The 22,220-nt window shown below is 42.0% G+C and overlaps 1 protein-coding gene and 1 non-coding gene across 26 annotated transcripts in view; both read right to left on the reverse strand.

Moving 5' to 3' along the window:
* Positions 1-22,220, reverse strand: part of Erc2 (ELKS/RAB6-interacting/CAST family member 2) — an 893,602-nt gene that overhangs the window by 218,644 nt on the left and 652,738 nt on the right. The window lies entirely within an intron of this gene.
* LOC114702148 lies at positions 2,739-2,858 on the reverse strand. The gene has a single exon (XR_003735933.1). It is a non-coding gene; the product is annotated as a U6atac minor spliceosomal RNA (small nuclear RNA).

The raw sequence follows: 22,220 nt of genomic DNA on the forward strand, positions 1-22,220 counted from the left end.
CTTAACACAATGCAATATGTAAATCGCTGGAACTTGTGAAGAAGGGAAGGATTGGTGCCATGGAAGACTCAGAACACAGCTGTCACCTCCTTACCTCTCTGCTGAAGTGAGTTCTTGGGACACCTTTCCAAGAGTACCCTAGGATTTCAACCAGCTCTCAAGGATGCAGCCATAGATAGGTAAGAAGAAAGTCAGCCATGTTAGCTGCTGAGCATTACTCAACACTGTTGAGTGGCCGCCCCATCCCATCTTTGAAGGTTTTTCTCTAGCAACAGAAGGTCATCTTGAACAAGCCCAAGAGAAAAAATTCTAGCAAATGACACACTATGTAACTCAACATATGTTTTCATTCATTTCTTGGGAAAGAAGCTGGAACTGATTCTCACTAGCTTAGCAATCAAGGTGAGAATTAGAAGGGCACTTGGAGAGATCAAGACTGAGAGCTGATGAATGAGCATTAGGAAGGAGGTAATAAAGAAAGTTACTCCAGTAGCAGAAAAATCATAAACCTTCCTTGGAAAGCCCTACATTTATATAATAACTTTGATACAACCTCCAGGTTTAATGGGAAAGAAGTGATATTGGACTTTTCTGAAAAACAAAAAAACCTAGTTTATCAAATACAGGTCAAATTAGATATGCCCTGGTATTCCCTTTATTGGGAACATACTAGAAATAATAGTCATACCAAAAGGAAATGGAATATCTATGAACTAGAGACCATATTAATGATTTACCATAGTGATCCTATTACCCATAGGGTCTATTTCTCTGTTGTGCTGGAACTGGCTGTTACCAGCTAGTGAGAACCTTCCTTCCCATTCCAGAGGAAGAGCTGTCCCTGGCTATAGTAGTTACATTTCTTTCTTTTCTTTTCTTTTTTTTTTCTTTTTCTTTTTTTTTTTTTTTTTTTTTTTTGGTTTTTCGAGACAGGGTTTCTCTGTGTAGCTTTGCGCCTTTCCTGGAACTCACTTGGTAGCCCAGGCTGGCCTCGAACTCACAGAGATCTGCCTGGCTCTGCCTCCTGAGTGCTGGGATTAAAGGTGTGCACCACCACCGCCTGACTTAGTAGTTACATTTCTATTACAGAATTGGAGATCACTACCAAGCAGAGCTTGTTTCTCCACTGATTTTATTCACAGAAGCTGATTGGTCCATTCCAAGTTAGCGGAACAGTGTTACCCAGAATTGTGAACACCTGTAGTTCCTGCAATAGGAATCTCATAGCCAAAATATATCAGCACTAGGTACTGAGCGCTCTGATTGTATTAGCTCATTCAGTCTGCATAGGAACCCACTGAGGAAGGTATTATTTTTGTCCCACTTGAAAAATAAGAAAAAACAAAATAAAACAGAGAAGTGTGTCAACTTGGCCAAGTTAAAATGTCTAAATGGTGAAGGAACGATTTGAGCCTATACCGTCTAGAGTTATTTTTCTTAAGACTTTTAAAATATTTGAAGTATATGTCCTTGGATGCAGGGGCCCTCAGAGGTCAGAAGATGGAGTTGGATGTTCTAGAGCTGGAGTTACAGGCCATTGTAAGTTACCTACTGTTGATCCTGGGAACTAAACCTGGGCCCTCTGCCATGTCAATGCAGGCTCTTAACTGCTGAGCCATTTCTCCAACCCAGTCTGATGTTTTCTAAGTCCTCAAAATAAAACAAGTAAGTTGTAGCTGTTTTGAGTTGTGATACCCCTTCCTCAACACAGGGAAAACTCAACATGTTCATGTCAAACCCAGAACAGAATTGGCTAGATCTCAAGAGGAGGCTCATCCCTCAGTCACAATGCTACTGTCACTGGAGAGAGCCCAGCACAGCTCTATACTGGAACATGGATGATTATTACTTGGATTTCCCAGGGAATCAAGCCAAATACAAAAGCTTCTAGTCAAATTTTTTGAAAATAGTGGTAAGACTGTGATAAGACTCAGCAGGCACAGCCTACCATAAAATATTCCCAAATGGACTATGATGTCTCAATCCCAATGGGAAGACAGTGAGAAATCTGAACCTCCAATCTACTCTCTTGTTAGTATGAAGGAAAAGGCATCTGAAAAGTAGAACACAGAGGTTCAATAAAATGTCACCTGAATTAGATGTGTAGATTGGACCAGTCCCTTGATTTTAGACATCCTAGCTGTTAAGTCTATACAATTAAAAACGCTATTTAATACCAAGTCTACTGATAAGGTCACATGAGATGGCATCTGTGAAAGTGTAGGATCCTAGAATGATTCGCTGACATTACTCTCTGTATCCATGCCTACAAACCCAGGTCTTCTAAAATCCAAGTAGGAATACTGTATGTATATGATGAATCTCAAATAATGTCTGGTATAAACAAGCTTTGTGGCAGACACAGCTTTTACCATTTAAACTAAACTTCCCAAGCCAATGATGAATCAACAGATCAAATGGTTGATAAAAAATTCCAACTAGGAATCTATGGAACAAAAAAAATAGATATTTCCAAATAGATTTAAAGTATGGTCAACTGGGTCCACGCCTCAAGATGTCTCATGATGGAAATCCAAGTATTCCAAGACATGGGGGAAAGCACAAGACCCAAACCACTTCCGGTCCCACACTTTTTGGATAAAGGATACCCAACTTGTACTCAGTCTCTTATGGGCTATTACATGAGAGAGAGGAGATAAATCAGCTAGATAAATCGCGGTAAGTTTCATTTATAGCAAGCACTTATTTCCTGTTATAAATGTAAACTTAATGATTCTAACCATCTTTAGATGCCACGAAGCAGGGGGCATTGCCTTAACACACGCATGTTGTAAGGTCCACGGGCCTCTCCCTCCTTGTCAAGGGAAGCACTAGCCTTGTCTCTTTTCATACAACACTATAACTATTATTAGTGTAGTTCACAAATTTATTAGACAAAAGACAGATGTATTGAAATCACCAGCCTTTAGAAACCAGGAGGAAAAAAATTACCTTAAAGAGCGGTCAGATTGTTTTTTAATAACAATATTCTTAAGTTATTCTCCTCTATAAGTTGATTCATCCCCAGTGTTGGCAGCAGCATCAAAATTTCATCTCCATACACAAAGCAAATGTCAGGGAGAGAAGGAAAATTAACTTCTCTGACGAATGGGGGAGGGGGGTGGCAGGGAAGAACTGCTTCACACAACTGGTGGGATGCCCAGGACAGTGTTTCCAGTCAAGACTTGGACCTCCTCTCTTCATTTCTGAGCAGGACTCTTTTGAATACTTAAGCCTATTCTTCAAATGAGTCCTCACAGCCAAAAACTACATTCTGGAAAGGGTGGAAGAACTGGCAAAATGTTATCAAGAATATGAAGTTAATCTGCTTTAGAGAAAAAAATACACATGGATATAATATTTTCTCATTTTTACCTAAGGACTTTTAAAATCTCTCAACAAAAGAGAAAAACTATTAACAGTGGATGTAGGTGTCTAATGTCTCTCTGTTCTGTTAAAGAAATCTGAAATTCTTCAGCCTTTCTATCATAAACAACACAATTTGAGCTGGGACCATTCTCAGCTCAAATGAAAATAATTTGGGCTCTATATTAAAGAGTACTAATTAAGTGCCTATAACAGCAAAGTAACTATTGTAACGTGACAGCCGTGGTCTTTAGATCATTCCCTTTTTAGACAAAGGTGGCAGGGTGGCAAGCGACACTTCAGTTTTCCTGATATGAAGACAAAAATTAATCTCACATTCATTCTTTTCAAATGACTTACAAATAAGATACTCACCGTTATATCGATTAGTTACTCCTTTCTCATCTTAGCCCTTTGCTCCAAGATCCGTCTACACCTCATTTATTTATTTCCCTGTGAAGACTGCTTATAACTCCCTTATTCCAAGTTTGAAATACGGCCCTGTCTGTGAATATAGAAGCCTAGAAGTCGTCTCAGTAATTGGTGCTTTTAGCTGCCCACTTAATCTTGCTTAAATTGCCAGCGTGGCCAACGGGGAATGATGGAGAGGCCCAGGTTAGGAAACCACCCGATTGCACACACAGGGGATGAGGTTCATAAGGAGCCCGATGATGTTCCAAACCATGGGAATGAGCAGGTCACAGATGAAGAGCACTCACTAGCTGGAAGCAAGGTGACAGCCAGCTGTGGTAGTTAAGACATTACTGCTTCTGTAAAGGCTGAACTCAAGTACAAAGTAGACATGTAATCTCCAACTCCCCAAACACCCCAATTTGGCCACTAAAGATGCTGTTTTACATTTCCAAACATTTTCCCCTGTCACTACTTTTTATACTTCAGTTCTCAGGTTGTAAGTATTTGTTACTTGCAAAGCAGCTCCCTTTGAACACTGAATCATGGAGGCATTTGTAACTAACTGCCAAGGGGGCCTGCCAAACAAAAACTCCCTGCTGGTGACATGACCACCTAGTGACCTCTAAAAATGTTGTAACAATGTGAAAAATAGCTCCCTCTTGTAGGAAACAGCAATTTTTTAAATTAAACGTACATCGAATGTTCACTTATATACAGATAAATGGTGTTCAGAGTCACCTTCTCTGTTTCCAATTTCAATCTTTTGAAACCCAGCCCAAACCTAAATAAATAAACGTTGATACTAAGAAGAAACTAAGAACTCAAGAGCCTTGCGATTTCACAAACAGCTTTTTTCCATTTTCGAAAATCTAAACTCCGGGCCAGACAGAGAACAGGTAATGAGAAAGAACAGGCTTGGCAGTCCCTCTGTGGGTCTAAGCTGAAAAACACGCCAGGCAGCAGTAAGTGGCTTTAATTTGGCAGGCTTAATGTCTTTAAAAGTTTGCAGCTCGCTTGAGAAAAAAATTTAAAAACAGTTATAACATTTACAAATTGAAATACAAACACTAAGTTAAAAAGCCACCCTGGTGACATCTCCTCACCCTGTGACTTCCTCTGCACCCCCATGACAGGACATAGTCACGATCATTAACGCTGGGCAGTGGGGAGCAAGCCACCTGACGCTGCGGCACTCTGGGTGACTAACACTGGTACATTCAGTTTATGCCAGTGACATCGAGACATCCCAGACTAGTCTTCCTTTAAAAGGTGAGTTGTGTGCCCAATGAGACAGGGGAAATGGGAAGCTGCATGACAGTGAGTAATTTCCAAGGCATTGGGGGTGCTGTCTTCCCAATTAGTTTATCTCTCTAAGTTCCAAAATTAGAAGTCTCAGAGCAACAGAGGTATGGCATGTCAAGGCTGTTTGATGATCATTGGTCTGTAGTTCATTCTGATGTCTTTGGATGAATTATTTGCAAACACTTGCCCAGGCCATAAAAATTCAAATCGCTTCTGAAACAATGTGACATCAGCCACTGTTTGATTTCAAGCACCTATAATGCTCTGCCTCCCCTCCCCTTACCAAAGCAAGGCAAACATCCTAGAGTTCCCTCCCTCAAAGAGAAAGAAAGGGAATTTATGTTCCTCTAACTCTGATTTTAAAAATAATAAGATGAAAAAACCATATGCTTATATTAAAACATGCTCATCCTTTTCAAATTTTAGTTGTAAAACTTCCTTTATTAATCAGTTAACTCACCAAGTTCAATCTGCTTCAGGTGAACCTGCCACACACGGTACTAAAAAAACAATTCCCCTTGGCACTAAAGTGTGAGGTAGTACTCCGAAAAGAACAGCAAATCACAAATGCTCACATGTAGGCATGGGAAATTACTACCAATTCACCGCCTTATTTTGTGACATAGTACCCAACTTTGAATTAGCCATTTTTAACGTGTGTTTTCTTCCAGGATGAGGCAATTGCCACATTACGGGGCATACTGCCATGTTGGATATTTTTTAGGGCATATGAGAAGTAACTGAAGACCTACCCTATAGATGAATCTATCTCAGTATTTGAAATGGGGAAGTTCTCACTGATAGTCTAATTTGATCAGTAATAAAATCTAAATGTATGTTTTAAGGAATCCCGGGAATGAAATTATGATAAATAAACCCATTTAATCCCAGTGTCTTAGTGTCTCACCCCACAGCAAAGACACTGTCCTAAGACTCACTCAATTAATGTTAAAGTGCGGTATTTTCCTATTTCTGAGTTGAACCTAGTAATGCTTATCTCATGGGATTGATGTAGGGAATCAATGAGAAACTGTACATGACAAGCTTCACATGGTGCCTGGCACATGGTCAGTGGTCAGTGATACAAGAATGAGGAACAGAAGAAACTAAAAAATCTATAAATATTGTTCCTTTTGGAATTCTGATACTTTACACTTACAGAAACTATTTGTCAAATAGGCCGACAGTTTAGGATATGTAATCACCACTCTTAGGACTGACTGTGTGTCTGCCCTTTCAGATCTTTAAAACTCTATTTTAAAGATATGTGAGGGTCAAGTAATAGTTCTCTTTTGTAAGCAACAATTCAAATGAGGATAAAAACCCATAAATATATTTGGCTAAATATTCAAATATGTATATTGTGCAAATGTTCATTCATATATATGAACATATTGCCACACCCTTGAATTCCAAATTTCCATATTATAAAGGGCACCTGTTCTTGTCTGCCTAGAACTATACCTCACACATTAGATGGAAGTAACTGCTAGCAATGTTTTGAGCTTCTTAGAAATCCAATATTTCCCTGCAAGTCTCTGAACTGTGCCAAGTGGTACTGATCCTCTGGTATTCTCCAAAATGTAACATGACTTGTTCTAAAACCATGAAGAAGAGAAATAACTCAGGTTTTACTAAAATTTCTTCAGTACAAAAACTGTATCATACTAAACATAATAATCAGAAGGATGAGTTGAGAGATAAGCATCCATGGATGAGGTGGTTGAGAACCCTGAAAACAGGAGGAGTGGAAACATGTAAAGTAGATTCCATAACCATAAAGGTTCACTCTGCATCTACCTCTCTCATCACCAGGATGATCATGTGCTTCTGGGAGCTCAACATCCTTGGGACCACTTCTTGGGTATGTGAAGTGTAAGGAGGAAGAAGTTCTCTTGACCTTCTCAGAGCTCTGGTGGACCTGGCATGGCCTTATTGATCTTGGCCTTTTCAAATCTCTATTTTTTATCTTATAACTTTTCAAGTCAAAATCCTGGTTTCCTAGGACATGCTTAGTTTGCATTCAGACAAGGTATGTCAGGTCTGTAGCCAAAACAAATGAGCCACTTACACTCAAGAATTATATACAAGGACCTTTCTAAAGGGAAAACAACTCCCCTGAGGGGGAAAAAAAAAAGCACAAACTGTACAATGTTTTCAAAGAAGATTATGGTGATATTGCAGGAAGATCAGTGAGGAATGGACCAAATATCATCCCCAGTAAGTTCTCCACCAACAAATGAGGCTTAAGCATATTAAAATAGTTGAAGAATTCAAAAACATGTAGATTATTAAGGTGAGCACTAACCATCAATTTCTACCAAATAAGATGTTTCTTTTTCCCTCAGTTCTTTTGAGTTAGACTCTGATGAATGTTTTGATAAGTTTGTTGTGGAATTTCAATTTGGACCAACTTAGACTCCCTAACAATTAAGCCACACAGCAAAAGCAACTGGTTTACAACACTGACGACTGCCTCAGTTTACCTATCTGTGTAATGCCTCCTTTCCCAGGGACCCAATCAAAGCACACTGAGCACAATGCTCTAGAAGATATGTGAGTCCTGAGCTGATGTCTTCCGTGTCACGGATGCCTGTCCCTACGCAGGACACCTTCCTACACATTCGCAGCAGTACAAGGACAGGACCTACCACAGTTCTGCAATCAGGCAGGCTCCAAGTCCTGCACAGGAAAGGGGGTGCCACTGCCCCCCACCCCTGCCACTTGCTCCAGGAGTAGGCCAGCTGGGACATTTTGAGTCTCTTTCATTTAAAAACAAAGATTAAGGTAAAATATGACAAATATGGTAGCATCTATTCTCCATACAAAAGACTAAACAACAACTAAACAGTAACATTAAAATTTCCTAAAGTAAGGAGGAAACTGCTTCTTTCTTAGCTTGTAACATAATCAAGACAGAAAAGTGGGGTTTGGAAAAAATCTAGTCTACTAGTGAATCTAGTAGTTAATTTCACAGCTGCACATTCCTGAAGTTTATGTTTTTAATTATCTGAATGACCGGTACTTTTTTTAAGTTTTACAGTTGATTCTGAGGAGCAGTGCACTTAAATTTACACAAAGTCTATTTTTACTCTTAGCAAAAAGTAGTAATTAAGACATGTTTTGGCTTTAATAAAGTCTTCTTTCTCCTTCTGAAGTTGTAGCATGCTAGTTGAAAGTTCTTTGAAAATAAACTCCAGCAGAGTGACTTTTTAGAATACAATCTTCGCCATGAAGGCTTAGCCTTTGACCAACACCTTCCATGACAGGGACCTCACACCAAACAGTAGTCCAGGGTCAAGATTATCACACGAAAACAGAGCACAGGTTCAACCCCATCTTCTAATAGGAGCACAAGGCAAATCTCAGCCTTGACACAGGAACAAGCTGACACGGGAGAGCCATAGTATCCTAGGTAAATTAATGTGCTTCCTACCACCCAGTCAAGGAGCAGGCTGGGCTCTTCAGAAACACATTGCGAAGCTGTTTTCTCTTCTCATCACCATCCATTTATTGTCCAGAAGGAAGCAAGGCTCTCACTGAGGCCTTGGAAATTTGATTAGGGGCCCTTTATAGACCTGACTCAGTGTTCTTAATAAGAGTTACATTGATCAACTTGGTATCTCCTGGACAGAGGAATGGAAATACTCTTTGACTTTAGTTCAGAAACCTGAAAACAGGATAAGCAAGTGTTGGATAGCCCAGTGGCTACACAACCAGACACATGCCTATGAAAGTCTTTTCATACACACTTTGGAAAGAAAGGTAGATGAAATATGGTTGACCATGACTACACCATAATGGTAAACAGTTGGGAGAATGCCCTGAGAACATTACTATGAAATGTGCATTTACGATTGAATTCAGCTGTCTCCAGGCTGTCCTGTGTAATTTATATGGAAGTAGTAGGGCACATACAAGTAAATACTGTAAAAATAAATCTCAGATGAATAATGCTATAATTATGCATACAAAGCAAGTTAATTAAAGAATGGACCACAGAACATGGTAGTGATTTAGGAGTACCAAAATTTGGTTCTAGAATAAGAGTGCCTAAAGAGTGTGAATTAAACCACACAAAACACACAGGACAGCCTGGACAACACTGACTGAGAAGGCAGGGAGGTAGACTAAAGGGTTATCCCTGGCTCCCTGTGTGGAGCAGAGCCTGTGCCAGCTTAAGGAGAGATGCTTTAGGAACAGATGAGCTAGCACATTGATACCGATAGCACCAACATCAGTGGCTGCCACTGTCACTGTCCTTACATGCTGTCCCCTTCACTATCTGTTAGTAATACACACCGTTGTCAACTAACACTCTCCAAAAAGAACCAACCAATTGAACATCAGGATTTATAAAAAGAGATGCCAGATTCAGGCATCTAGTTAAATGTGATTTGCAGATAGACAGTGGACACTTAGGTTTTTAGTAGAAGTACATCCACTTAACCACTGAGATACCTAAATGGGAAATCTGTTTATTGTACACCCGAGTTTTGCTTTATCTTAGGCTTCTTATGTTGTATTTGGCAGCGACTTTCATGGTCCTTGGGTCTCTGTTGCAGCCACATGCGGTTGTAGTGTGAAAGCAGCCATGACATATGGGAATCAATGGCAGTGGTTATGCTCTGATCAACCTTTACGTACAGAAGAGGGCAGAGAATGGTAAAAGTCAGCCCATGGACCATACAGAAATCTAAAGCTGAGTCTGCCCTGAATGAAACACTAAGATTTCACAGAAGGATGAACAACTTCAAGCATGTTGGACAGCACATTTTATGACACTAATATAAACATAATAAGCCTTTGCTATTGCCTGCACACTATTTTTGAGTTTTCATAGTTTCTTGTCTCAGAAAAATGCTTTTTACATCATAATGTGCTGATACTACTGCCATTGGAGGGGAAAAATCAACATTTTACAGGCATGTACATTCCTACAACATTATACCTACAACAGATATGCATGTAAATGAGACCCTGTTCCTACTTCAAGGGTCTCACAATGGATTATGAGCGTCCATTAAAAATAGCATGCAGGGGCTGGAAAGATGGCTCAATCGGTAGAGACTGTCACACAAATACTAGCACCTGAGTTCAAGCCCTTCATTTATCTAAAAAGTCAAGCATGCTGGCATGTAGCTGTAATTGCTAGGACTGAAGACAGGCAGGTCTCTAGGGCTCACTGGCCAGCCAGCCTAGCCTAATTGCAGAGTCCAAGTTCCAGTGAGAGACTCTATCTTAAAGAACAAGGCTGATGACATATAATGAAGCACAATTCCTAAGGTTGTGCTCTGGCCTGCACAGGCATGTGCACATGCATGCACATATAAACGCGTGCAAAACCATGCTTGCTCAGTCACACTTGTACGTGTGTTGTGTATAGCACACATACATTTATTATATGTATACACATCCATGGTAGCCAACATTTTAAACTAGCTTAGCCAAGTAAATCAAAAATCAAGACTGATTTTAAAAAACACTAAAGGAGTTCAAAGTCATTTAGCTTATAGATGATAAGGCTTTTAGATCAATCTTCATGATAGATGGTATGAACTTAGGAGTTCACCCACAACAGATGGTATGGACTTAGGATTTAACCCACAACAAAGAGGAGCAAGAAGGCATGGGTAAATATTTAAAGGGCTAAGAGAGAAGAGACCCAGCTAAGTCACACAGTTTTCAGGGTATGTGAATTACCCAACATAGCTGAAGATGGAAGACTCAGAGTCCATGTCCATTCAACTCAATGGCTCTCTACTGAGGACACACGGAACAGGTCCTCTAGAGCCTGGCCACATGACAACTACAGTCTTACTGGAAAGGCAAAGGTAAATGTGTAATCAGGAAGACAATCAAAGAAGGGCTTCTAAGAAAGCAGCATTATCTGAGATTTGAGCAATGTCTATGATTTAACTAGCAGAAGGCGTGGGAGGCAGATGGGAAATATGGGCAAATACCCAAGCAAAGAAAGAACTTAGTGTGGAGAAGGAATAGTGAGAAATTCACTGTGGCTAGAAAGAGAAGATATCCAAGGGACCCTGAAGAGAGAATACATTGAGACCACTGTCCTGCTGAGTAGGTGCACAGTGATTTTAGAGAGCTGGGACCCGGTTTAACTCTAGTCTCCGCAATGCTGCTTTCATCTAATTCTCCAAGGCCTTCAAGATCCATCTCAGAGGAGCCCGGGGAAAGGATTCCTGCTGTGGAGGAGATTACATCAGCAAGATGACATGCGTGCTATGGTTCAGAGGAATTCTGCCACCTACCAACAGGGTGGCTTCGGGCTTTGGTCTGCCATCTATAAAGGGTGATAGTCTCATGGTCTCTGCAGAGCTTTTGTGGAGGTGGTGAGGATGGAAATCAAGGATAACTGGGTAGCACATAGGATGTATTTCATAAATAGTACAGCCATAGACTTCTGACTTCTTTACATCATGACATACAAAGAGAATACATAATCCAGCCCCCAAATTTCACAAATGTGCCATGCCTTCTCATCTTTTGTTTCTGAAATATTTTAGGATATTACTCTATAAAATATAGCAGCTAATGTCTCTAAACATTAAGAACTTTTTCCTATATAATCTATATCAATATAATATATACAATCTATATAAATCTATAATTTTTCTATAATCTAATCAAATAAAAGCATCTTTACTTTAGGCTTTCTTTTTAAAAAAGACACTGCATTCTCATGGTATAGTTTCCTGAAGACAACTTTAGCCCATTTACTAAGGTGCATTTCAGGTAAGTTTAAGGCTTACGAAGTTCCCCATACACATTCTCAAGGACTACCGTTCTCAGAGCCACTTTCCCTGTTTCTCTAGCTCTGCTGAGCCCAGGGGGAGGGGGGGCTGGCAATGCTTCCCCTTCATTTAAAGCAGGGACACAGTGTCTGCATGGTTCCATCGTCAACAGCCCTGCAATGTTCTCCAACTTCTGAAGACAGATCCTTTTAACTTAAATTATGTTTCCACAACAGCCATAACAGATGAGGAGCACATTCATAATGACTGCCCCAACTTATAAGCCACTTATTTTCCTTTTTAAACAAGCCCTACTTCCTGGAAAGCCTAGGGCACTCTCTCCTTTTAAGAATGGACTTCAGCCATACCTGCTGTAATGTGTTAGGTTCTTTTCTCCTGGACTGTGCACATTGGATATTTGTCCATCACAGTCTCTCATCTCTAGCCGGTGGGAAAGGATGCTAAGCCCTCAGTGAGTGTTTACTAATGAAGGTACGACCTTGTCATCCTGGACAGGCTACAATGTCTTTTTCTTATATGTAAAAGTAGCATTCTTTTTTATATCCTATGACTCTAAGTTAATAGATTCCAAACTAGTACGATTTCTTGTTTATTTTTTTTTAATTTTTAAATTAAATTGTGCGTGCAATTTTTAGAAATTACTGGAATGAATCTTTACATGTATCTGGTCAAATTTTTACCAAGGTTTTACCCACACACCAACTCAAATCGAATAAGATGGAACAGCTAAGAACAGAGCAAGGGGCATTCTTTCCCAGCTCTTAAATGAGGAGAGTGTAGCTCCATTGTACAGAGCCGAATGTGACTTCAAGCAACGGAACATGTGCCAGTGAGGCCCAATTTGGGTGAAGTTTTTCTTCCTTTTTTGGCAGGCACAGTGTCAGAGTCAGCTGCCAGATTATTCAGCCCTTCAACTCGGTGCCAAACTTTGTCGATTTAAGAATGACCGATTAAAGTAATTTTTAGAAAATCAGTTTTCATCCAACTGAAGACAGTCTTAGCAGTTGTTAGTGTGTTAATGCGCTCCCAAGTTTCCTCATGGTCAGAAAAGTGAGTCATGATCTAGTCATCCTGCTCTCTCTGCCTCTCTCCCTCTTTCTCCCCCCACCTCCTCCCACCTCTGTCTCCCAGCTCAACCCCCTTTCCTTTTTTTCTGAATGAAGCTAGAATTCCTAAGGTAGAGATTTCAGACCAGGGCACACATTCATTGACTACAGTATCCTCATAAATCAAATTATGCAAAACACTCGAAATCATCCACATTACCAACCTGGAAAAAAAAAAAGATGACTTTTTTTTTTTTTCTTAAGACCTAAGAATGATCTGAAATATACTTTTCTTGGTAAATTACGTTGCCCATCCATCTCCAGCTATTGGTACTTGTTCAAACTGGTGTAATGGTTCTACAAGGGCTGATCCTAAAGGGTCCTGAAATCGTATTTAATCTAGAGATAAGTGCAGCAATCAATCTTTCCCAGGGTCTGAGGGAGCCATTGTATTCTACCCGCTGACACAGCACACGAAGCTCTTGGGATGGCTTGCTGCCTAGCACTCAGAGTGAGCATTTTCAGACAAGCCAAACTGGCAAGGCATTCTGGGTAGAGGGGGCTCAGCATCAGGGAGTGGGCTATTACTGAAGGGTCTTCCTCAAGGCTGAGGAAACAGCTGTCACGGGAGCAACCACTTCGTGCAGACACACTATATGAGTATTCCACACTGCCAGACTCTTCTAGAGCCAGGGGCGATGCACCAGACTGAAAGCCAGAGGCCCTCTTTGCCCTCGACTCTAGCACCCCTAATTAGTGTCTGCTCAGGTGAGCTTGGTTTAAGTGCACTTTGATAATGAGACCCCATGTCTGCCTTGGCCTTATCAACCTCAGGGAAAGGATAACAAACAACAACAGCATCCAACCTTCCAAGGGAACGAAAATGAGAAGGCACAGGGTTTTTAAAAGAGCTGGCCTGGTGCCATAGCAGACGAAACGAATCTGCTCAGGGGCTCCCAACTCTGGACAGAACTGGGATCCAAGCTCTAGTACAGTAAGCAGACTATGTGAATCTACGGTCCAGGTGGCCAGAGGGACAGCTGACTGGGAAGCCCAGGCCCCCACAGACCCACTCAGTGCCAGCACCTCAGGATGAGGCCTCTTGTTGCAGGGCCACCAACTAGTTGGAAAAGGCTAGAACATGCCAGCTGGACACACAGAAGAGACACAACACCCAAACCCAATGAAAGGGGAACTGTAATGGTCAATTTGGATTGAGAGGAGATTAGTAAAGGAGATGCTTCTCTGAAGGTGTCTGTAGAAGGCATTAATGGAGTGCAGGGGTCCAGATCCATGAGGGCCAGTACAATCCCATTGGAGGATCAGATGAAATAAAATAAAAATAGGGATGGGGAGAAGTTGCTAGTGTGGGCACTATTATTTCTTCTTCCTCCTCCTCCTCTCTCTCACTCCCTTCTCCCTTTTCCCTCCATCACCTTCCTGGTTACCAGATGTGAACTGCCTTACCTTACCATGCCCCCCCCCCCCTTAATGGAGCTGAAACCACAAGCCACAATGAACCAGCTCTCTCAAGTCATCTGCGTTACGTATTCTGTCAGTGCATCACAAAAAGATAATAATAATACAGAAATGGACATGCACGTTGTAGTGTGCATACATTTTAATGGAGTAGAGCCACATGGCAAAGTTGGATAGCCTTGCAAACAACCGAAAGAGGCAAAGTAATGCTGGCTCCCTGGTAGAGGTGGAGTCAGCCAAGGTGGGGCTCACCCCCAGGGACAGTGATGGAGAAGAGGGGCAAATGAAGTGTGGGCACCTTCCTGGAGGAGCTCTGGGAAGCAAGTGCCCATTTCTGAGTCTGCCTCTCATGTCTGGCACATACTGGGAAGAGCTGGCTAAACCCTTGGAGATACTGGGTACGCTAGTATTTTGTTAGAGGCAGTTAGAACTCTGAAGCTATAACCAATAGTGTACCTTCTCTAAGAGTCCAGCCCTTGGGAGAAAGGGAGTTTAAAAAGTATACTGTTGCCGGGCGGTGGTGGCACACGCCTTTAATCCCAGCACTCGGGAGGCAGAGGCAGGCGGATCTCTGTGAGTTCGAGGCCAGCCTGGACTACCAAGTGAGTCCCAGGAAAGGCGCAAAGCTACACAAAGAAACACTGTCTCGAAAAACAAAAAACAAAAAACAAAACAAAAAAAAAAGTATACTGTAGCTGGGCAGTGGTGGCACATGCCTTTAATCCCAGTACTCGGGAGGCAGAGCCAGGTGGATCTCTGTGAGTTCGAGGCCAGCCTGGTCTACAGAGCAAGATCCAGGAAAGGTGCAAAGCTACACAGAGAAACCCTGTCTCGAAAAACCAAAAAAAAAAAAAAAAAAAAAAAAAGTATACTGTAGGTCTCTATACCTAAATCCTGAGGAGGAGTCTCTGGGATGAGTGACCTGTCCAGTGTCCCCATTAAGCACCCCAGCCTATCACGTTCTTCTGTCACTTGTGGTCCCTAGATTGTATCAGTTTGGGCTTTAGAACAGTTCTTCCCAATCACTCAGTTAGCAGATATTTACTGCACATTTACTGTGAGCCGGGCCCCATGCTAGGCATCAGAGATAAAATGGTGAGTGAAATCAACAGGGCTCCTGCTACCTTCATGTGTAGCACAAATCTTCAAAGTTCTTATTAATAAAAACAAACCCACTGCCACTTATTGGGGTGAATGCTGGAAGATCAGAGAAGCAGAACAAGCCACAGCTACCTCACCTCGCCAATTCCTCAGCTGATCCTGTTTCCTCAGACTGGAGGCCTCTGAGTCCTCATCCAGAATGAATCTCAGCTGAACTGCTACTGAAAGCCTAAAAACTTAACTGGCTCTAGCTCCTGGTTTTCACACCTTATATGTCTTTCTGCTTCCTGCCATCACTTCCTGGGATTAAAGGCACGTAGCACCATGCCTGGCTGTTTCCACTGTGGCTTTGAACTCATAGAGCTCCAGGTGGATCTCTGCCTTCAGAATACTAGGACTAAAGGTGTGAGTGCCATCATTTTCTGGCCTCTAGGTCTAGTAGCTGTTCTGTTGTCTGACCCCAGAGAAGTTTATTAGGGTGTACAATATATTGGAGGACACAATGTCACCACCTTCATGGATTTATAAGTGAATGAAGGGGACAGCAATAGCAGAAGAGGTGCTAATTAGCTAGATAGACACACTAAAGTGTCATACCTAATTAGCATGTAGCAGTTATAAAATGTAAATCGCACAGGAGGTTTTGAGGGTTTGTTGTGGCTGTTCTTGTTGTTGTTGTTGTTGTTTTACCAGGGTGCAGATCCCAAGCCACTGACACCTGTCTCCACTGCTAACACATCTGCAGCAGGTGGTTTGAGGGGTGGTCATGGACCCCAGAGGTATGAGCGAGGCAGCCGGCTCAATGTGCCCCTGCTGCCCAACTTCAGGAGCCTTGCCACAGGTGAGGAAAGAGAAACGTAAGCTCAGATGACAGCCGGCCAGCATGACTTAACTCACGGTCCCTCTTCCTCCCACCCCTGCCTCTCTTGAATGCCTCAACTGCCAGGAGAAAAGTCGAGAGGCCTTTCAGGAGCTTTCTAACCAGATATGCTTAGCGACACCAAAAGTGTCATAAGCCAGGGACAGCAGGGTGACTCACAGGCTTGTTCTGATCACGGATGACACTCTTCAGCCTCCACTAGGTTTTAGTCCAACAACTACTGGAGCCCTGTGTTCCAAATGTACATGGATGGGAAGGCTAAGGAACAAGGAAGTATACCACTAACTTGAGAACAGAGCACAGCTATATATCTGGAAGTTAGCGCTTTGCAGTCGTCATCCCATTTCCTGATCACCAACTCTGTAACCAGAGCTGTGCTCCACCCTGGGAATACTGCTCACAACTCCTCCTCTCCATGTGCTCCACCCTGGGAATACTGCTCACATTTCTCCTTACCCATGAAGTACTTCCTTAATCTCTAATGTCAACATTTCATACTCTCCTTTTCTTATGCGGAGGGTTTCTACTTAATACTATCAAAATGTCATATTGCCAGGTCTAACCACACAAAACTTCTCATTTTAAAATATTTTAACCTATGCAAATAGCAATTTCACATATGCCAGCCTAATATTTCCCTTTCTTGCCATGTCCACCCTCACCCTTGCCCAGTCCAGAATACCAGGGAGCAGTGTTATTTTTGTTTACCATGTTCTAACACCTAGAACAGTGCTTGGCATAAAGTAGACCCCAATCCAATACCTATGCAATGGACACAGAAGGTGGCTGGACACTTCTGTTTCGAAATAATAATGATAATAAAATAAACCAAACTGCTGGCAGGTACTCCCAGGAAAGGCAATTTTGGTTAAAAATATGCTGGGATCCTTGAGAGCACACAAGGGAAATCTTGAAGTTTGTGTTTCGGTTCACCGAACACCAGGGATATACTGAAAGGAACAAAGATTACAGAGGAAAGAAAGTGGCCTTTGTGTATATACTTATCCAATTTGAGATTCTTGTCATTTTAGTCTCCTCCCTCCAAATCCGGGCTGTTCCCCCTGCCTGATGCCCAAACTATTCTAACTAGAAGTCCATAATCATAATCTTTATAAAAAAAAAAAAAAAAAAAAAAAAAAAAAAACCTCTTTCTGGTTGTATTGTTGAACTTCAGCATAGTAATTAACCTCCACTGCCTCTGGGGACCCTCACTTAAGCCATACTTTCAATAGGCTATGTTCAGACTCCAGAAGGGCTGGTGAGGTAGGGTCCATACTCTGAAAAGAGGAGACAAGAAGACACAACCTCAGCATCCACAGTAGTTCAAAAATCAGCCTGGTTGGCAAGGAAGCCCAGAGTATTTCTTGGAGAGGTCATGCCAACCTCAGTTCCAAGTGAGAGTCCCACAACCCATGCTCAGCACCAGGATACAGTCAGATATCAAGGAAAAATCTTCGCAGGGCTGTGGCCTGGAGCAGAGCCAAATCACCCAGGGACTCCTAGACCCTGCAATCTTTCATCGAGTTCATAATGCTGTGGTATGCCCCCTGGCCCCTTGGCTCTCCTGTGACCTTACCCTGTCCCTCAGGCTCTGCTCTCTGTGTTCAGGTGGTGTCTCACTGCCTTGATTTGCAGGAGGTAGTGACCTTTGTGCTCACTCCACAGGTGGGAATCTACAGTGCCAGGCCTTCCTTCTGAGGCAGTGGGAGCTCTCTCCAGATCCTTCAGCATGGGTGGCTGGCACCAGCTAATGGGCACAGTCTGGTCCAGCGGCTGACAGGCAGCTTTCTTCTTCCCTGGTCAGCCAGGGCAATGCGATCTGCCTTTTCAGCCAGCTCCCTTTACTTCCCACTTAAAAAGCAAGCCCTTCATTAATACTGACTAATTACTAGCATTTGTCTTGACAGAGTTAAGAGATGGCACATGTTGCCAGTTTTAGGCACATAAAACATAGGTCCATTTTAGTTCTTGCCTCATTAAATTTGTTTTAGGTCAGGACTTACTCCAACAGTAATTCCATTCTCAAGTGCAGCTAGAGAACACATCTTTTTCTTCACTGGATATTTTAGGACAGCCACAGCCTGGGAAAGCAAGGCTTTGCTTTCTCTGAAACGGCCCCACATGTTCCCCAGGTGCCAACCTCCTTACTCAGCTTTGAAGCTCCCCACAGTTAGGGGCTCTCTGTCTTTAATTTACAACTCCCCCACTTACTAATGGTAAAGGGATTGGGTGGAGAGAGAGGAGGAAGGAGGAAGGAGGGAAGGAGAAGAGGAGGGGGAACAATCGAAGGAAGGACACAGAACAAATGAGGAAGGAGAGGATGGGACAAAGAGCACACCAAGTTTGTCCTAATCAGGTCCAACAAAAAAAAGTTCAGTGGGAAGACGCTTCCCCTTCCTGGTCTCTGTGTGAGGCGAGTGCATCCCACAGCCCAGGGGAAATTGTAGCCAGGGTATCCTGAATTCACCTCCAGCTTTAGAGGAGAGCTGGCAGGTGGACCTGAGCTGCAGGGTAAGGGGGACAGGGAGGCAGTCTGGCAGCAGCCTCTGCCCAGGTCCATGGAGCTAGGAAGGAAATTAGTTTAACCCTGAACCTGTGCTAGAGACGGGGGAGGTGGGAGTCTACTTTATGGGCAGACCCAAACATATATCCTTCTTTATCATCTCTCTAGAAAGTATGTTGCAAGGATAATAAGTGTCCAAGTGAACTCCAATGACTGCAGGCACACAGGCTAGCTAAACTGGGGTTTCATTTGTGCTTTGTTTCAGGCCCAGGAAACATCAGAAACAGGTATCTGCAGCCTGAGTGAGGGAAAAGAAATGGGCACATGTCACTATTGTTAAAAGGGACAGTAGGAGCCTTTACTGGCTCCAAAACACTCCAGAGGTTATTAGCTAAAACTGGTGACCTGGGCCTTTGACTGCGACTTCTTTAACTATGGATCTTCTTTTTTTTTCTAGGTGGTACCCGTTCCATTAATGAGGGGAAAGTGAGAGAACACATACATACTTAGAAATAGCATAGTGCCCAACACACCCGAAACATGCACAAACATTAGGCATTAACACAATAGTTAGAGTTAACATTAGTTTTAGTACCAATTGCAGTCTTTCTGTGAATGTGACTCCATTTGGTTGGAGAAGCCTTAGAAAACTGTACAGATGTCCAAAACATCCTCTTTCCATCTTTTCTTGAACCTTTTGCCGCCTACAAGACAAATGTCTCTCTTTTCTCATCTCCAACCACTTGCCCCAAGAACTGTTAAAAATACATTATAAAACAATAGTAATAGACAACATCTCAGAAAGAAATGTGATTTCTCCTCATGGACAATGGCGCTTGGCATCCCGTTTGTACCTGATGTCAACATGTCAAGGCATCAAAAAGGATTTCCAATTAGCATGAAAAGCATGGGACTTGAGTGTGGCATCTAAAAGCCACACAAACCAGGTTCCCAGGCCACACCCTGTTGCCAACAGCCATTCCCAGTCAGAACAGGAAACAGATGCAGCTGTGTGATGAAAATCAATGCTCGGGCTATTCATTAGGCAGGCCTGCAGATGCCCCCACCCACACCCGGGGCGCACCTGGCAGGCTGTCTCCAGAAGGCATGTCTAACAACAGAAGTGGACACACAGGCACCCCCCAGACCAGGGGAAGGAAGGCACAGTGGAGCTTTGACTCCAACCTGGCTTATTTACAGCAACCTTCAGCTCCACTAGAGATCTTGTTCATTACCCAGAAAGTTAGATTTACGTGAGCTAATTTACAACTTGAAGATGTTATGGTATGGTCCAGCCTAGACTTTGATTTACAGTAAATCTCCTACTGGCATGAGCTTTTATACACCAGACTTTAGCTGATCCTCTGACCAACAAATAACACTCACACCTTCGGGCAAACAAGCAGCAGGATACACTTTTACCCTTAATCCTGTATATAAATTTTACTTGTTACACTCGTGTGGTTCTCCTCTGAATGAGTGTAGGAATACAGTGCCCATGTGGTATGTTGTTTATGGTTGACTATTTCCTTGGTGAAGAACTTTTTAAAGTTAGTTAAATAAAGTTTCTTAGCTTTTACTTTTTAAAAAAAAACAAAAGGTGGGGATTCAAAGCTTTCAGGGTCTAGAAACATCTTGATGACTCTATGAATGAGAAAGTTGGCTTATAAATGGCAGGCATGATATCTTTTCAATGTATGCAAGTACCTGTGAAAATATATTTTAGAATTTTTCCCAGAAGGTTTTTTTTTAAAGTAGTGCCATGTATGTAAGTCTGCATACTATGTAAATAAATCTATGAGCGCGCGCACACACACACACACACACACACACACACACAGAGGGACACAAGATCACAGTGTTCCTTAACTCCTAACAGTACTAGTGTGGAGATATCTGGTCTACCAGCTTGTTTGGGTAAGTCTAGCTGTTTCCAATATTCTCCTTTTGACATTATTTGGAATGGTGTGATGAAGAAAAGAGGAAGAAGATATTTTGTAGATCCCTACTCCGGTGCATCATGGATGTGATAGATAATGTCAAATGATTTTATTGATCAACATTATTTTCAAAATCTTGATGTTGAGAAGAAATAAAATTCAGATGCTGTGAAGGGAAAGATAGACTCATATAATCTTTACAAGTCTTTGAGACAAAACCAAAAAAAGTACATCAGCAACCCAAAACTAAGAGTTGTCAAGACCCCATACAAGTGGAAGTGTACGATAAAAGACAAGTAGGTCAGCAAATTTTAGGTCAAAATGTACGTCCAAAATGTAGCATTATCTGTTTAAGAAGAGGGTCTATAACAGCTAAAATATGGACAGAAGATATGAACACTGAAAAGACTTGTGAGTAATGGGTCAATGAAAGAATGTCACAGAGTAACAACTGGAAAACTGTGGAGTCACACAGTGTAATATTAGCATTAGGAGTCTGGGGTGGGAGCCTGGGTTGAAGACTTGACACAGGCTATATAGCAAGCTTGACACCAGCCTGGGCCACATAGTGTGACTCTCTGTCCACCAATCAACTAATCCAAGAAACAACCAAAGAAGTCAGAGCACGAAAGACCTCCTTCTCATAAAGCTTAGTCTATTAATAGAAAAAAAGGGAAGGGGTGAAGACAGAATTCAAACAAATAATTCCAAAATGACCCAAAGGGCAGTGATCACAACAGATGAGAGATTAAAATAATGGCCCTACATGAATGAGATGGGGAATACTTCCAACATAATAGAAGTTTGCTATGGAGACTGTGAAATGAAATGGGCACATAGTGTAATGACCATAAAATTAATAAAAAAAATATTGCTCTGGTGTTGGGTTATGGAACAAAATACATTAACATCAAGAACAGCCTTTTGTGGGCAGCAGGGGGGGGGGGGGGGGGGGGGGGGGGGGGCTGTTTAAAGATTTCCAGAAAAAAAAAGAAAAAGAAAAAGGAAAAAAAAAACGATTTCCAGAAACACAGACTACTTGACAATTTCATTTTTTAAATTGCAGTAGCTTTGATATATAAAAGGAAAAAGCCCTGGTGAATTCAATTTGAGATATAACATAAAGCTATAAGCCATAATGCCTGTACATTAAGTCTAGCCACACGTTAGAGTGATGAAGATGGCCAAGGAAGGCTTATTTGAGGAAAGGAAGGGGTGTTTCCTCATCCGAGTTCTATACCCAGCACTCTAATAAGAGAAGTGAGTATGTGTCCATACAAACACTTCCTAGTAATGTATATCAGAAGCATGGGCCTGTAGCTAGAGAGTTTTCTCTCCAGCCCCGCCAAGCCCCGGCAGTCCAACAGCCCACTTATAAAATAAACACACAGACGCTTATATTATCTAAACTGT

The sequence above is a fragment of the Peromyscus leucopus genome, chromosome 9 (genome assembly GCF_004664715.2).
Source record: "Peromyscus leucopus breed LL Stock chromosome 9, UCI_PerLeu_2.1, whole genome shotgun sequence".
Classification (NCBI taxonomy): domain Eukaryota; kingdom Metazoa; phylum Chordata; class Mammalia; order Rodentia; family Cricetidae; genus Peromyscus; species Peromyscus leucopus.